At 38.3% G+C, this 6,281-nt stretch overlaps 1 pseudogene; it reads right to left on the bottom strand.

Moving 5' to 3' along the window:
• Window positions 1-4,817: 4,817 nt before the first annotated feature.
• On the bottom strand, window positions 4,818-5,874 carry LOC127233031 (serine/threonine-protein phosphatase 2A catalytic subunit alpha isoform-like; annotated as a pseudogene).
• Window positions 5,875-6,281: the final 407 nt, after the last annotated feature.

The following is a 6,281-nucleotide window of genomic DNA, read 5'->3' as shown; positions in this document are numbered from 1 at the left end:
ATATATAGAGATGTATTTGAGATTGATATTTTTCAAACTTTTCAAAGACCTACAGAATATGGCATTTAAAATGGTTTAGGGTTTTTTTTTTGACAGTGAGACATAACTTCTCCTGGCAACACCACATGAGTCAGAAAGGAAGAAGGACATTAAAGAAACTCGTAATGTAGTTTGCTTCCAATATGGCAAGACTAGCCATTTGGGCAAGATACTGCTCTTGTCTGGACTGTTTGACTTCATGCTGTATAAAATATACATGCAGGACCCACAAGAAAATGACTGCTGATACAAGTTGGACATTTGCTACAGGGTTCCTGCTTCAATGAAGAGTCTGCCAGACATTCTGCAAGACACAGAGAAAAGTGACTGAAAAACTGCCAATACAGGTGGACAGTTTAAAGTTTCCTGCTTTGCTGAGGAGTCTGCTTGACACACTATGGCCTATGGGCTGAAGATGGAAAATTACAGAACTTTGTGTGACTGATCAGGAAGTGAGTTGTCACTGTTATTTCTAGAGTTTATATAATATCTTTCTGTGGTCTTTGATGGAGTTGAAGACAGATAGTTATGATTATAGTTTTCCTTAGTTAAGATTAAAGATAAGTTACATGTAAGACTTTAGACTCACAAAGATAGGATAGATGATAGTATATTTTCTTTAAATATTGCTAAATGTTAATGAACTAAATATTTTAAACTGTGATTCTTATTTGATAACTGTTGTGTGATATATTTTGCTATGGTAAGGTTAAAACTCTTTATTTTAAACAGAAAAGAGGAGATGATGGGAGGTGTCATTCTGTAAATATGTTTCTCTTATTGGTTAATGAATAAAGCAGCCAATAGGAAAGCAAGATAGGCGGGATAAGGAAACTAGGAGGAGAAAAGAAGTAGTAGGGGGAGATCCAAGATGGAAGATTGAGAAGAACTCCAGCCCCTCTCTCCGGTAAGATAAGACCGTGTGTAAACACTTAGATTAATGGAAATGGGTTCATAATTAAGACAGATCTAGCCCATAAGAAACTAGTAACTGGCCAACAGAATTATATCAAAAAAAAAAAAAAAAAAAAGAAGAAGAAGAAGAAGAAGAAGCAAAGAAACTCTGAACCATGATTTTAGAACTGAAACTGTGAGCAGAATAATTAGTGAAATGGTATTAATGTCACCCAGCATAAAGAGTATTTGAAATAATAAAGAAAGAGTAAGCAAGACCATCATAATGATATAGCAAGAAAATACAAACACTAAGTTTTAAAGATATGCTAAGTGTACCCAGTGATTATTTATTAGCTTTAATGGGGTTACTTGGAGAACTAAATGGAACAATTTTGAGCTGTCGTTTTTAATGCAAAATGGTATCATGAAAGTTGTATTGGAAATGGTCAATGTTTACATTGCTGATGGCAGTATTTTTTATAGTTTTCTTTTAGGAAATAATATGTCAACATGTGTGAATACTTCATCTTTCCTAGGCTTGATAATAAACAAGGCAGTAAGTGGAAATGTTAATTTGTAGATCTGTTTAAGGCATGGGTCTGGAAGACTTCTTAATGTTCAATAAAGAGCAGCTAAAATAAATGGTGACACAGTCAAAAAAAGTGTTTTTGTCCTTTCTGTTTGATGTATAACAAATGTGTACGTCTTCTTTGAAAATTAAGTAAAATCTATTTTGGGCTTTTCTTTGTAAGTAGACTTTTAATTACTATCATTTTCTGATTGCCCATGTAGTTAGATTTTACTTTTTGGTAGCTCATATGCATTTAGAATTTATCCATTTCATCTTCTGGATTTCATTAGGATCTGTTTCAACAAAATTACATCTCTAAATTTATTTATTTGGGTCTTTTCTTTCCTTTGGCTGTTGTGGCTAGGGTTTGGCCAGTATTGTTAATTTTCTTTTCAAATAACTAACTTTTGACTCACACACACACACACACACACACACACACACACACACACACACACACATATATATATATATATATCTCAAAGAATTATACATGTAAACATGCATATATATTATTAGTATTTATTTAATTTATCTCTTTCATGATCATTATAATTCTTGCACCTGCTGTGTTTGGGTTTGGCTTCCTACTTTTCTGGAGCTTAGATTCTTCATTTCACACTTCTCTGAATTTCTTTCTTTGCTTTTGTATTTGTGAGGTGAGTGCATGGGTGGCTGGAGGCCCAAGGTTTGCTGTTGGGATACTCAATCATTCGCTACTATATTCACTAACACAAAGTGTCTGACTTGAACCAAGAGTTCCCTGATATGTTCACTGTGACCTGCTATCTTGGCCCAGAGACTCTTTGCCTTCCAAGAGAATAGGAATTACATGTAGAATGTCCTACTCATCTGATATTTTTTGTAGTTTCCAATGATCCAAGTTCAATCCCTCACATTTTGCATCAGGTACTTTATTCACTGAACCAGTCTATAGAACCCAGTCTATAGTTGGTATTTGTATCCTTTGCCTTTGGGGCCCCAGCACTCAGCTCCCAAATAAATTCATGGGGACTTAGACTTCCTTATGAGTGCCCAGAATTATCTTGGCTTGTTTTTAGCCAGGTTTTCTTAATTTCAACCATTCTGATTACCTTTTGCCTCTTGGTTTTTACCTTTCTCTATTTCTGTATATCTTTTATTCTTATTCTGTGTCTGGCTGTTTGACTGGGTAGCTGGGTGGCTGGCCCTTGGCATCCTCCTTACCTCCTCTTCTCTCCCCCATCTCCTTCTTCTATTTATTCTGTCTGCCTGACAGCCCTGCCTATTTCTCTCTCCTGCCTATCTATTGGTTTTTTTCAGCTCTTTATTATACAAATCAGGTGTTTTAGGGAGGCAAACTAACACAGCTTCATACAGTAAAAAAATGCAGTATAGCACACCAACTATAGAACATGACCTGCAGAGTAACCAGATATTCTTTGAAGTTTTATTTATTTTCTAGCTGAGCATTTCAGGAAGTTATTGCTTTTGATGTCTTGGGTTCTAAGTAAATCAGGTCACAGCCCTAAATAACTCATTTCAAAGGACTTTGTTATTAACAAGAAGTTCTGAGGTAAGGGTGTTAGTTAACTCTATGGTTCTGTAGCCTACTCTCTTTCTATTGTTTCTGCTCATCCACACTGAGTAGATATGCTAGTAATACCAATAGACATAGTAGGTACTGAAGCCATGTGCATAGGTATCAGCTAATATAATTCAGTATTTTAACACATAAAAATGGGTACAATAGTACATAACACATAAAACATAGTACAATGATATGTGGTAATATGTAAACTGTAAGTATTATAAAAAGGAAATATTAAGATATGCTTAAAAGTTACAAATATTATAGGGAACACAACAGAGTAAGGGGCATTGGAACTATGGGGCTGTAGGAGGCTGCCTTGAGTATTATACTTCATAATTAAAAAGATTCTGATGGATCTAGATCTGGATTCCAGTTCGGCTCATTGTTTAGTTGCAGATGTCCAGATGCAAAGAGGGAAGATAAGACCAGGCTACAGAAACCCACAGAGACAGCTGACCTGAACAAGGAGGAACTAATGGGCCCCCAGACTAATAGCTGGGAATCCAGCATTGGTCTGACTCAGATCCCCTGAACATGGGTCTCAGTTAGAAGGCCTGGGCAGTCTAAGGGACCTTTGACAATGGAACCAGGATGTAATGGAACTTTGGGAGCATATTCCCCATGGAGAGATAATCCCTTAGCCTCAAGGCAGGAGGGAGGCCCTAGTCCCTACTCCAAATGACTTGACAGATTTAGAAGACCCCTACTGGAAGGCATCACTCTACATGTGGAGTGAGAGGGTGGGAGGATGGAGGAGGGAGGGAGAGGGAACTGGGATCGATATGTAAAATAAGAAAAATAAAAAACTGTTAGAGTCAAAAATAAAAAAATAAAAAGATGCTGATGAAAAACATGATATCTAATGGCAAGTCACAGAATATTACTTCTTTTCTCCTCTTAAAAAGCAAGCACAAAGCTGAACTCTGGCAGTTCAGTTGAAGAGAGGGAGGGGGGATTACATGAGCAATGGAGGTCAAGATCATTATGGAGAAATCTACAGAGACAGCTGAACCAAGCTCCCAGAAACCCATGAACTCTGGGCCAGTCAGTAGCTGTGGATCCTCCATGGGACTGAACTAGGCCTTCTGCATGTGGGAAACTGTTGTGAAATTTTGACTATCTTATAGGCCCATGGCAGCAGGACCAGTATCTATCTCTGATGCATGAGCTAGCTTATTGACGTCCATTCCCTATGATGGGATGCCATGCTCAGCCTTAATGCACAGGGGAAGGGTCTTGGTTCTGCCCCAACTTAATGTTCTAGACTCTCTCAACTTCCCACATGAGTCCTTACCTGTTGGGAGGAGTGGATAGGAGGATGGGCTGGGAGAGGCAAGCGGGGGCTGGAGGACAGGTGGGAGGGGGAACTTTAGTTGGAATATAAAATTAAAAATAAAATTTAAAAGTACATTATGGGCAGTGGAGCTGGTAACAATGATTTTGTGTGCTGTCTTGTAAATCTGACAAGGAGCTATAAGAGGAACATGGGTGAATTGGGAAGTCATGACTGGTGAGTCCTGTTGGAGAACCTTCTGTAAGCTGTGAATACATGTTGCTCCCATGTGGTAATAATAAAAGTTGTTTTGACTAATAGCCAAGCCGGATAGGGTTAGGTGGAACAATAAAATTGAGGACTCAGATGAGGAGGGGTGGCATCAAGAGATGCCAGATGGCCACCTGAGCAGCAAGGTGTACTAGACCACAGGTAAAGCCAGGAGCTACATAGAAGTGCATAGATTAATATAAATGGGTAAATTTGAAAGGAGCTAGCTTGTCATTAATATATGTTCCTGTGTGATTATTTGGGACCACATTGCCAGGTAAAGAAAGCTCCCTCTCTGTTTGTAGGGCCTCTTGTTCCAAGATGAGGAGCAGCAGATGGAAGTAGTCTGCGGTATGTAAGGTGACATGTAGTTTGCCTATACAAGGTGCTGGTACAAACTACAAGAAAGGATACTTAAGAGTGTTGTCAAATTTCATGATTATATCTTGGTTACCACAATGACAGAAATAGTTTGGAGCACTGAAGATTGTAACTACCTTTCAGTCATAGCACCATTTATATCCCTGTATCACCAGCTGGTGTATTCTGGACACCAACATGAGGCCATTGCCATGGTAAAATGTCTCGGAATATCTTGGCCAAAGGGATAATCATCTCTTTGAGGAGGTATCCCCCAGCCACCACAGTCATCTTGATATGACCACAAAGCAAGTCATACATTGGACCTTCATGAGGAACTTCTTGTAGGCAACCAAGTGCTTAGATGTGATCCATTATGTCTATGTATCAGAGAGAACACTGCGTAGACAGAAGATCTGCCCATCCATCAAGGCAATGAAAGGAAGATAGTTAGAAAGGTCTGTGAAGTATTCCCAAGTGTTTGCATTGTATATTTTCCTAAACACTCATTGTAGAAGCAATAAACTTGTGTGATCTGTCTGCTGTCATGGTTCCCTTGAATTATGGTGATATGCTCACAGTAACAAACCTTAAGAGCTATAAGCAATGCAACTGTTTCAACTGAGTCATATACTCTTCCCATATAGTCCATCATAAAGAAGTAGTTTGTATCTGGATATTTGCCACTGAGTCTAAAATGTTTCATGAGGTCATGCAATTGCCTGTACACATCTTCACACACAGAGTGGACATCGAACCTCTTGCACATTGGGTTCTTTTGCCAGGATTTCTTGAGCCTCTTTGAAGAAGCTCTGGAACTCAGAGCTACTTTCACATGTTTAGCTTCTCAATCTTTTGGTGGAGCTCCTTGGTGAACATCTTCTCCTCCATGATAATGCTAGCCCCAGATGCTGCTCCTGCTCAACCTCCACCTGAACTGCTTCCCTGGGTGCTACACAGGACTGAATTTTTTGTTCAATATGTTATTCTTTGGTTGCATGGCATAACAGTGTGTTCTGAAAAGTTCTGACCTCATAGTACTAGTCTGTTTTGCTAGTCATAACAGAAATATTTGCAAAGTATGATGCCAAACAATACTTTGTCTACTATGAGGAGAGGATACACAAAATCTGTTTGCATTTAATATTAGTAGTTTAGAAGAATCATTTTAAATCTTTATCAATACCATAAAAGGCTGTACCTGTTGGAGAAAATCGAATTTTAAAGACCTTTGAAGGTTAGGTAATAAAGAACTTTTATAATTTTGATGTAATGAAAAACTACATTGTTTTGGTTTG

This window comes from Phodopus roborovskii, unplaced genomic scaffold (genome assembly GCF_943737965.1).
Source record: "Phodopus roborovskii unplaced genomic scaffold, PHOROB, whole genome shotgun sequence".
In the NCBI taxonomy this organism is placed as follows: domain Eukaryota; kingdom Metazoa; phylum Chordata; class Mammalia; order Rodentia; family Cricetidae; genus Phodopus; species Phodopus roborovskii.
The sequence above is the reverse complement of the archived record's forward strand: the minus strand, read 5'-3'. Positions and strand labels throughout refer to the sequence as shown.